Below are 12,268 nucleotides of genomic sequence, written 5' to 3' on the forward strand. Positions count from 1 at the left end.
AAAGAAAGAAAGAAAGAAAACAAATAAATAAATTAGCTGGTCTTGGTGGCACACATCTACCTCTCAGCTACTCAGGAAGCTGAGGTGGGAGGATTGCTTAAGCCCAGGTGGTGGAGGTTGCAGTGAGCCGAGATTTCGTCACTGCACTCCAGTCTGGGCAATGAGACGGCGTTTGTCTCAAACACACACACACACACACACACACACATTTTTAACGTGCATGATTTTGTCAAATTCAAGGAATTTTAACCCTCTGGTTTGACCCATCATAGCACCGACCATGTAGCCTACCACGGTGGAAGGACATAAATCACAAAACAAATTGTATCCAAGCAGGAGACTGAGGAGTATAATGATGGGTAAATATCTAAAAGAACCGAAAGAAGGATATCGAGAGACTCTTATACACTCACATCCACATGTCATTATTCACGATAGCCAAAACGTAGAGGCAGCCCCAATGTCCCTTGACAGATGAATGGATGAACAGAATATGGTACATCCAAGGGAATATTGTGCAGACCTTAAAGGGAAGAAAATCCAGCTCAACACACTGCAACAAGGATGAACCTTAAGGACATCATGCTAAGTGAAATAAGCCAGTTACAAGATAACAAATACCTCCTGATTTTACTTATATGAGGTATCTAGAGTCGTCAAATTCACAGAAACAGAAAGTAGAATGGTAGTTGCCAGGACCTGTGGGGAGGGGAGATGGGGCGTTGTTGTTTAATGGATGTGGAATTTCAGTTTTGCAAAATGAAAATGTTCTGAAGATCGGTTGCGGCACACTGTGAACATATTTAACAACACTGAACCATACCCTCAGACATGGTTACGATGACGTCTGAGTCTGTTTGCGCTGCTATAACTAAGACTGGGTAATTTATGAAGAACGGAAATTTATTTTCTCCCAATGCTGAAGGCTGGAAAGTCCAAGAGCAAGGCACCAACAGATTCAGTGTCTGCTGAGGTGTGCCCTCAGCTTCCAAGATGGCGCCTCCTTGTTGCATCCTCATGTGGAAGGCCAAAAAGAGGCCCGGCTAGTTTCCTCCAGCCGTTTTATAAGGTTGCTAATCTCATTCATGAGGACTTTGCCCTCAGGATTTAATAACCTAAAGTCCCCACCTCTTAATACTGTTGCATTGGGGATTAAGTTTCAACATGAATTTTGGAGGGCACACAAACATTTAAACCATAGCAGATTGTAAATGTCACGTTATGTATATTTTACCACAGTCTTTAAAAAGAAAGAAAGAAAGGCATAAGGAACCCGGAGTTACCTCTCATCCAGCTTCAAAATTGTCAATGAATAGCCAATCTTGTTGCATCTGCCCCTCACCCACCCTTTTCCAGAAAGAAGACCCAGAGGATTCTACATATGCCTGGAAACCTTGACTGGTCTTGACTGGCAGCTGATGTTCATTAATGCTGCATGTCTTCATACAGTCACTAGTCATTTCTAGTGTCCCTCAGAATTTTTCCAAATTCAAGCAAACACAGAAATTACTTTCAAAAATTCAGCAGAGCAGCATTTAGCTTTAATTCAGAGGATTCTGTTACAGATGGGCATCAGCATCGGAAACGCTGGCATGCGCTGGGCATTCCCCACCTGCATCCCCAATTTAGCATCCAAGCGGCTGAGAGATCAGGTGAAAATAATAGTCATTTTAAAGAGCTGGAATTCTCAAAATTTATTTATATCATTTTTCCTTTGAAAAGCATTTAGTTCAAAACAACAGCAAAGACCATCAAAGCATTCTTGTTTAGAATTGTCATTCCAGAGAGTCAAATGGCGGCACATGTCAACGTGTGAAAAGAGATGGGGGAATTTTAAATGCATATTATGAAATGAAAGGAGCCAATCTGAACAGGCTACATACCATATGACTCCAACTCTGGAACATTCTGGAAAAGGCAAAACCATGGAGACAGTAAAAAGATCAGTGGTTGCCAGGAGTTTGAGTAGAGAGAGGGACAAATAGGTGGAGCATGGAAGAGTTTTAGGGCAGTGGAAAGACTTACAGTGGATACGTGTCATTATATTTGTCCAAACCCATAGAATGTGTGACACCGAGAGAAAGCCCTAATGTAAACTATGAACTTAGGGTGATAATGATGTGCCAGTGCAGATCCATCGATTGTATGAAGTGTACCACTCTGGTAGTGGGGGAGGCTATGCCTGTGGGGCTACAGTATATGAGAAATTGCTGCACTTTCTGCTCAATTTTGCTGTGAATGTAAAACTGCTCTAAAAAATAAAGTCTATTTTTTAACAAAAATTGATTCATACTTAACTATCCAGTGGACAGCAAAGAGGTGTTTGATGCACTTCTATTTATTCAGTATTATTTAGAAAACTTCATATTTTCTAGTGCATATAGAAAAGTAGGTTCTCCCTTGACTGGGGCAGTGAAGAAGAAAAAAAAAAGAAAAAAGGTAAGTGGATTCATCCTCCAATCAATTAAACCACACCAAAAAATTATTTGGATCAATTATCTCATTAGTTTGCCTTTCCCAAGCTTTCTTATTTTAAAAGAGATGGAGTCTCACTCTGTTGCCCAAGCAGGAGTGCAGTGGTGTGATCGCAGCTCCACAGCCTCAAACTTCTGGGCTCAAGTGATCCTCTCAGCTCAGCATCTCAAGTAGCTGGGAATACAAGCACGCACCACCACACCCGGTCAACGCCTTTCCCAATCTTGAATGGACTATTTCGAAACACCCCATACATAAATTAAGCAAGCCATCCTCTTAGCCTCTCCCACTTCTCAGCCATCATGCTCTCCTGGGCCAAAGGAAATGGTCCAAAACAAAAATTTTGATTCAACCAAAAACATTTCCTCTCCTGCCCCAACACATTTGCTTTTTCAGGAGTATTAAGAGAGAAATTTTCAAAAGGAACAAAAATATCATACACAAACATACATTAACTTATCACGGGAAAATTCTAGCACATGACGATGGGAGAGCAAGGTGTAATGAACTTTCCCTATCACCCACCTTCGAAATTATCAACACAGAGTCAGTGCTGTGTCACCTCTAACCCTACCATCACCCACACCCCAGATGATTCTGAAGCAAATCCCAGACAGGGTTTCATTCAGTACATCTCTCTGAAGGATAAGGGTCCCCGTATTAACATAAGCACAACATTTTGGCTGGGCGCAGTGGCTTACACTGGTAATCCCAGCATTTTGGGAGGCCAACGGGGGGGCGGATCACCTAAGGTCAGGAGTTCGAGACCAACCTGGCCAACACGGTGAAACCCTGTCTCTACTAAAAATACAAAAATTAGCCGGGCTTGGTGGCAGCCACCTGTAATCCCAGCTACTCAGGAGGCTGAGGCAGGAGCATTGCTTGAACCCGGGAGGCGGAGGTTGCAGTGAGCCGAGATCACTTCACTGCACTCCAGCCTGGGCAACAAAGTGAGACCCGTCTCAAAAAAAAAAATTAACAATTCTGTAATATCAAACATCCCACTGGCGTTCAAATTTCCCCAGTAAACACCTACATTTGAAACACGTTCTTACAGATGAAAGCCACAGCTTTTCAGCTGGCGTCTCAGCTTCCCACCGCCTCTCCACACGGCCTTTCTCCTCCTGCAGACGGCTGGGGGTCGGTACCACACTCAGTCGACCCATGACTGGCCTGTTCCGTGTTGTAGGTCTTAGTGAGCAAGCTTCCACTGATGGCTTTTGGGCCAATTCTCTTTGGAAAGTTACCCTACGTTTCCTTCTTATTTCCTCTTTAAACCAGAAGAGAAACACATTTCTAACTGCATTCCTTCATCTTCTTGTCTCCTCGGCCTCAGCTGTCAACCCCACCTTCCTTTCATCTCTAACAGGACCATTTATTTTTATGACTCTGCTTTTCTGGCAGTCCGAAAAGCTCATGGTTCTAGACATTAATTCATTCAACAAATATGAACTGGACCCCTACCTGGTCCCTGACGGCGAAGTTTGCGTTCTGACATCAGTGCGGCCCCTGAGAGCACTGGAGAAACAGCCTTGGCTGCGGGTCCGTCCACTCACTCAACGGCAGATCTCAAAGTGTGCACTAGAGGGCGCCGCTCTCCTCCCGGCACCTGTTACACAGCGTGGTGCACCGGCTCACCTCCGGTGACACTCAGCTGTTGGGTCCTCCCTACCTACCGCGCCGTCCAGCAAATGAAGAATCTCACACAACCTGCACTTTTAAAATGAAGTAAATTCCACTTACTAGAGGCACAAAGAAGGAGAGGCAAGCATGGCATAATTGCCCCAAACAAGTCCATTTTCCATTAGAGATGACAGGCAAAGGGGCTAGTTTACGAGGTTGGTAAAATAATGAGAAGGTTAAAGGTGGTTTTCATCCCAAAATACCAAACAAAAGCTGCAAAATCAAAATCAATACATCTGAAACTCGTGCCTACAAAGTGCAACCTATCAACTTTGCTGTTAAATGTAGTCCCAAATATTTCAGTACGTCTGAAAAATTAATCTCTTTGACTTGCTCACATTATAAGATTTCCTGAGAAGGCCCCATAATGGCCAAGGAAACAGCGCCAGTTAATGGAGCAAACATTTCTTCGGCACCTAAAATGTGCCCAGTGTTGTTCTGGGCAGCAGAAAGACAGTGTCCCATTGCCCTGGACACCCGCGTTTAAAGCACGGAGATCATGGGCAAGCATGTAAATGAGCAAGGCACTATCCATCATCAATGTCCAGGCAGAAATAAAACTGGACAATGTGCAATAGAGGGCTGGTTATTCAGAGATGGGACTGATACCTAAGTGACAAGAGGGAGCCCTGGGAAGATCCGAGAACAGAATGTTCCAGAATATTCCATCCATAGGGAGCAAAGGAAAGGCACTACCCATGACAGCGTGTGAGTTTCTTAAGGAAAAAGAAGAGCAGGAAAGATATGGTTTGACAAGGAAAGGGAGAAACGGATGGGAGCAGAGGATGGAGGTAGTCCTGGAAGGAGGGTGGTTTGGTTTTTGTTTTGTTTTCTTTGTTTTGGGTTCTGTTTTATAATTAAATTGAATTGAATTATAGCAAATGCTTTTTCCTCCTCTGTGGAGATAATCATATGTTTTCTTCTCCACTAATCTGCTGAAGTGGTACATTTAATAGATCGTCTGATGTTGAATCAACCTGTTATTTGTGGAATAAATAAATTCCTGTTGCCCAGGCTGGAATGCAGTGATTCGATCTTGGCTCACTGCAACCTCCACCTCCCAGGTTGGATGTGTTTTCCCCCCTACTCACTGGACCATTTGTACGTGAAAGCTTATCTCTTCATTAAAGGTGTACAAACCTCTTCAGTAAAACTATCTGGGCCTCCTAGCTTATTTAACTTGAGGGAATGAAGGTTATCTTTTTGGCCACTGATTCAAGTACTCTAATGCTTATAGGTATATTTAGATTGTTTTCAGTAATTTATACTTTTCTAGAAAAGAGTCCATTTCATATAAATGTAAAATAGTCATAAATTGTTCATAGTATTTTGTTATGATTTTTCGAAATCTATTGTATCCATGGTTATAATCTTCTTTTCATTCCTAGAATTGTTATGTGAGACTTCCCTCTTTTTTTTCTTTTTGCAGAGGTTTGTCTGTTTTGTCTTTTCAAAGAACCAGTTTTGGTTTTACTGAGTCTCTTTAATATCATTTTTTTTGTAGTCCATTAATCTTTATCCCTTCTTTGGCTATATATTCTGTTATTTTTCTAACTTCTTAAGTTGAATTTTTTTTTTAAGAGACAGCATCTCACTCTGTCATCCAGGCCAGAGTGCAGTGGTGCAAACACAGCTCACTGAAGCCTCAAACTCCTGGGCTCAAGGGATCTTTCGAGTAGCTAGGACTGCAGGTGCATGCCGCCATGCCCAGCTAATTTTTAATATTTTTTCAGAGGTGGGATCTTGCTATGTTGCCCAGGCTGGTCTCGAACTCCTGGATGCAAGCAATCCTCCGGCCTCTGCCTCCTAAAGTGCTGGGATTACAGGTGTGAACCACCCCACACCTGTAAAGAACTCTTGACTTTTTGATTTTCAAAACGTCTTCTTTTCTAACGAATACATTTAAAACTGAACGTTTCCTCTAATTGATTTTAGTTGTATCCACAAGTTTTGAAATGTAGCATTTCATAGTAATCATTAATTCATAAACATTTCATTATTTCCATCACAATTTTTCTTTGATTTGAATTACTAATAAATGTGTTTTCAAAATCCCTGAATGTACCAGCCTGGGCAACAAAGTGAGAACATGTCTCTAACAAAAAAAAAAAAAAAAAATTGATTAATTAGCCAGGCATGATGGCACATGCCTGTAGTCTTAGCTACTTGGGATGCTAAGGTGGGAGGATCTCTTGAGCCCAGGCAGTTGAGGCTGCAGTGAGCCATGATGACACCAGTATACCACTCGAGCCTGGGTGACAGAGTGAGACAAGAGGAGAGGAGAGGAGGGGAGGGGAGGGGAGGGGGGAAGACAGAACAGGACTCTGTCTTTAAAAAAAAAAAAAAAAGGGAGCTCTTTCCTTTCGCTGCTGCAGCCACAGCCGTGAGTATGCTCAGGCTTCAGGGGAGGGGGGGAAGGAAACCCTGAACATAGAACATGGAAACTTTTATTTGCTGTCTTTGTTAATGACTTCTATCCATCGTGTTCACAGAATATGACCTACCAGTGACGTGTAGTATCTGTTGGAAGCTGCCTTATTGCGTAAAATAGGACCGCCATATTAACTGGCTCTGTTTCTTGATTTTCTCCTATTGTAAAACGTCCTGAAGATGCTCCAACAATGGCCAAGAAAACATTCCCATTTTATAATACTCTCCAGGCACAAGGGAGAAGTCACTATAAATATCTACCCACCAGGGGGAGGCAATATGGAACCTCAGGAGCTCTACAAGTGATATTTTGGTTGCCCAAGTCCAGCTCTATGACCAGAGCAAGAATGCCATCAAGACAACCTTCATGCAACCAGGCCCGCCATCTCTTCATCGGGAGCTCCCCACGTCAGACACTGGGGGCCTCGGGCCAGCAAGACCACATCCACACCCTCCAGTCACAGCTGTGAAAGTGAACCAGCAGATGATGCACAAATGTGGTTTGTCCTTAATTGGAGATTGAGCCAACAACACATGAGAAATTCATCTCAAGAAAACGGGAGAAAAGAGGACCCAGGGCATGCAGGATAGTTTTTCAAATGACAAGTCTGCCCAGCAGAGCATGGGCTCTGAGCAGGAAGAAACCACAGAGCAGTAGCCGGACAAGCCAGGGAGCGCCCGGGCCTGCCTGTCGACACCCCTCCAAGAAGAAACACTCACCATGCCCTTGTGAATAAGCCCCTGAGATTGATGCCTGGGACCTCTGCCACTCGGCCCATAGCTATGGGACCAGGGCATGTGCCCCAGCCTGGGGAAGCCATCTCGGGGCTCAGGGACAGGGGCTCACGGACAGAGGCTCACAGGCAGAGCCAGGAGAAAAGACTCTAAGAGATTCCCTAGGCAAAACCGTGAGCAGCCACAGTACACCCTGCCCCAGGGTCCGCATGCAGCTTGAGGAAAGGCACCTGCAGAGTGCTGAGGAAGCTAGAGGAAGAACAAGTTAATTCCTGTGGAACGGTTCACGGCTGCCGGGTGCTGTGGCACACACCTGTAATCCCAGCACTGTGGGAGGCCGAGGCTGGTGGATCACTTGAGATCAGGAGTTCGAGAACAGGCTGGCCAACATGAAAACCCTGTCTCTACTAAGAATACAAAAAGTAGCCAGGCGTGGTGGTAGGCACCTGTGGCCCCAGCCACGCGGGAGGCTGAGGCAGGAGAATCACTTGAACTCGGGAGGCACAGCTTGCAGTGAGCCAAGATAACACCACTGCACTCCAGCCTGGGCGACACAGCGAGACTCTGTCTTAAAAAAAATAGGTTCATGGATGAGACCCCCGTAATAAAAGCCAGATTAACAAGAGAACAGCATACAAATGCATTTAATATAAATTTCCTGTGACACAGGAACCTTCAGAAATAAAGACCCAAAGAAACAGGAGAATCTCTGTTTTCATGCACAGTCGTGCAGATGTGTAATTGGAGGACAAGAGGCTGTGACTTATGCTAATGAACTGGGGGACCTGGCATGGGCTGTTTGTTCAGATTCTTCCTGTGGTCTCTGTAGGACACTCCTTTTCTCCAGGGATAGGGAGGATGCTTCTGGAATGAGGGTCTTATGATCTGCTTTAGAGGAAGATCCGAGAAGTCTATGGCCTGCTTCAAGGGAGACAGGTGAGGGGAAGGGGAACGTGGCCTTCCTGCTTCTGCTGTTTTCTTGATGGCAAGGTGCTATATTTTGGGATGGCATGTCCTCAACCCTGTTAAAGCCAAGAGCATTGCCAGAAAGGACAAAAACAGGCCTCGGCCATGAGGCAGCAGACACCACAAGTGAGCACCAGGCAGGAGGTGGGAAAAGCAGCGGCCTGCGATCCGGCGTTGCCAGCCTGAAATACGGTTCTCATGATCACATCAAGATGGGGCCCTCCCCAGTCCCTAGAACTGTACACAGTCCATTCTCCCTCCAGGATCCCCACATGCTTCTTCCCGCCCCATAATTTCTGGAAGTGCTCACATGCAGCGGAAGCTGTCACCTGTCCTCCAGCCAGTGCCTCCCCCACCTCTCCGGATGCCTGTGCACCACCATCGCCCTCTCCAGAAGCCTCTCTCACCCCACACATGGACACAGTTTTCACTACTCCTATAAACTAAGGTTCTCTTGAACCCACATGCTTTAAACCCTATCTCAGGGGACCCTGCCATCCCCCAGCAGGCTTCCATGTGCCAGAGGAAGGACCAGCCCAGTCCCTCCCCACTGAGAGATTTTCAGGCCCTTCCTACTCCCCAGGGGCTCCTGTCCCTGGCGCTCTGCCTTACAACAGCCTTTTAACAGTGATTGCTGTGAAACAGGAGAGACAACCCACCTGCCTGAAGTGTCTGCGTTTGAGATGCTTTCTGTCCAAGGCCAGTGCAAGAGCAGAGTGTGTATTTGTTTAGCATTGGTTTAACTGCAAGGGCCTGATGACCTTCCAGAAACAAAGAAGTTCTGCCCCAAGGTGACTTTCTGTGTCTGCTGCTAGAAACTGCTAGCAACTGCACTTCTGCTTAAAGAAAAAAAGAATCGAAAGAGATCCAAGCTGGCTGATCACTAGCAGCTCAGGATTGCAGCTCCCACTGAAAGAGCAGAGAACGAGAGGACGCCACACTTTCAGATCAATTTTTGTTGCTCACGCACCAGGAGATTCCCAGCGGAGGAGCTCCACGTGTCGCCAGCGCGACTCTTGAGGCCGGTGAGGCGGTTTTGCCGCTGCCTTGGTGCGGCAGTTCTTGGTGCAGTCAGAAAAGCGCCATCAATCTTAACGCCGCTGCTTTGGCCGGCGCAGCAGGTTGCTCAGATTCTAGCGCTGGGAATCAACAAGTTGGACGTCCATTCAGAAACCCAACTATAAAGACGGTAATTATAAAGACCACAGATGGATAAATTTATAACGAAGGGAAGAAATCAGCCTAAAAAGGCTAAGAATACCCCAAATCAGAACGCCTCTCCCTCTACAGGGGATCACAGTTCCTCATCAGCAACAGAACAAGGCCTGATGGAGAAAGACTGTGTTCCATTAACAGAAGCTGGCTTTAAAAAGTGGATGATAAGAAACTTCTGGGAATTAAAAGAACGTGTTCTAACCCAATGCGAAGAAACTAAGAACTTTGAAAAAAGGTTTGACGAAATGTTAACAATAACACACAATTTAGAGAGGAATATAAGTGAATTAATGGAGCTGAAAAATACAACACGAGAACTTCGTGAACTATGCACAAGTTTTAACAGCCAAATTGATCAAGCAGAAGAAAAGATATCAGAGGTCGAAGACCAACTTCATGAAATAAAAAGACAAGATTAGAGAAAAAAGGATAAAAAAGAACGAGCAAAATCTCCCAGAAATATGGGACTATGTGAAAAGACCTAATCTACGTTTGATAGGTGTACCTGAATGTGACGAAGAGAATCAATCCAAGCTGGAAAATATGCTTCAGGATATTATTCAGGAAAACTTTCCCAACCTAGCACGGCAGGACAATATTCAACTCCAGGAAATACAGAGAACACCACAAAAATATTCCTCAAGAAGACCAACCTCAAGGCACATAATCACCAGATTCACCAGGGTTGAAATGAAAGAGAAAATACCGAGGGCAGCCAGAGAGAAAGGTTGGGTTACCCATAAAGGGAAGCCCATCAGACTCACAGCAGATCTCTCAGCAGAAACCCTACAAGCCAGAAGAGAGTGGGGGCCAATATTCAACAACCTTAAGGAAAGAACTTTCAACCCAGAATTTTACATCCAGCCAAACTAAGTTTCATAAGTGAAGGAAAAATAAAATCTTTTGTGAACAAGCAAGCACTCAGAGATTTCATCACCACCAGGCCTGCTTTACAAGAGCTTCTGAAAGAACCACTGCAAATAGAAAGGAACAACCAGTATCAGCCTTTCTAAAAAATACCAAAAAATAAAGAACATCAACATAATTAAGAAATTGCATCAACTAATGGGCAAAAAACAGCCAGCTAACATTAAATGACAGTATCAAACACACATATATTGTTATTAATTCTAAATTTAAATCGACTAAATCCCCCAATCCAAAGACACAGACGGGCAAAAAAAGCCAAGACCCATTGGTATGCTACATCCAGATCCATCTCACATGCAAGGATACACAAAGACTCAAAGGGATGGAGAAAAATTTACCAACCAAATGGAGAGCTAAAATAAATAAATAGAAAGCAGGAGTTGCAATTTTTGCTGATAAAATAGATTTCAAAGCAACAAAGATCAAAAGAAGCAAAGAAGGATATTACATAAAGATAAAAGGATCAATGTAACAAGAAGAGCTAAAGATCCTAAACATATATGCACCCAATACAGAAATACCCAGATATATAAGACTTAAAAGAGACTTGGACTCCCACACAATAATAGTGGGAGACTTCAACATCAATATTAGACAGATCAATGAGACAGAAAGTTAACATCGATATTCAGGACTTGAACTCAGATCTGGAACAAGTAGACTTAATTAACATTCATAGAACTCTCCACTTTAAATACACAAAATATACACTCTTATCAGTACTACATCACATGTATTTACAGGTTTAAATGAAATATTGGTTGGCTGCTTGTTAATTATTTTCTTCCCTCTTTTTTTTTTTTTATGTCTCTATTATTAAACACAATTACAGGCATACCCAGTTTTAGACTGCATTCTAGCCCGGGCAATAAAGCAACACCCCTGTTCTCTCTCCCTCTTCCTCTTCCTCTTTCTTCCTTTCCTTCATTCTTTTTCTTTTTTTTTTTATTCTTTTTCTTTCTTTCTCTCATTATTCCTCTAAGAAAAAAAAAGAAAAAAAGAATCCAGTTTCAGTTCAGCAAGCATCTGCTACAGAGCAGAGACGGTGGTCCCCAGCACGGAGCAAAGCCTGAGTCACAAGAATGGTGTTGAGCCCAGAGGAGCAGGAGCAGCATCCCAGGGGGCCTGTCCGGCCTGCTCCGTGAGGCCTGGTCACTCAGCCGAGCTGGGGGTCACCACCCAAAAGAGGCCCACACAAGCAGTCAGGGAAGTAGCTGAGAAGAATCTGAGGTCGGTCAGCCAGTCTACCCCATTCATTTCATGTATCAGAAACTGAACTTCAAGATGGTAAAGACCTTGGCCAAAGACACATGGTCAGACCAAACCCAACCCTTGACCTGTGAATTCGACCCTTGGCCCTTGTTTCCAGTGGAGAGGGGCTTCAGAGCAGTTGGCGAAGGCCACCAGCACTTACGTCCTCTGGCCTGGCCTCTCGCCAAGGAAATGGTCACCTGCAGTCCATCCATTCATTAGCAGCTCACTGAAGGCCCACAGGTAACCAGTGTCACACAGTGTCACAAAGAAAGGGACAGACCACGATCTACTGTGTCCAAGATGCTTTCAGCTTCTGTTCTTCAAATACCTTGCCTTAGGGTAGGAATCCTAGAAGCAGAGCCTGAGACAAGGATTCTTGTTCAGGCAGGGAGGGTGAGAATTGTCAGGGAATGGCTCTAGAGAGGGAGAGTGACCAGAAGCAGCACGGGGCAGAGAAAGAAGCCAGTGATGTCCCCCCAGGAGAGCAACTTCAGTCTGATCCCCTTGCGTGGGCAGTCATTTGCCAGGGGACAACCCCCAGGCTAGGCAGCTGTGGGCCATCAGCAGCCCACACTCAGGA

The sequence above is a fragment of the Cebus imitator genome, unplaced genomic scaffold (assembly GCF_001604975.1).
Source record: "Cebus imitator isolate Cc_AM_T3 unplaced genomic scaffold, Cebus_imitator-1.0 Scaffold20, whole genome shotgun sequence".
NCBI classification, from domain to species: domain Eukaryota; kingdom Metazoa; phylum Chordata; class Mammalia; order Primates; family Cebidae; genus Cebus; species Cebus imitator.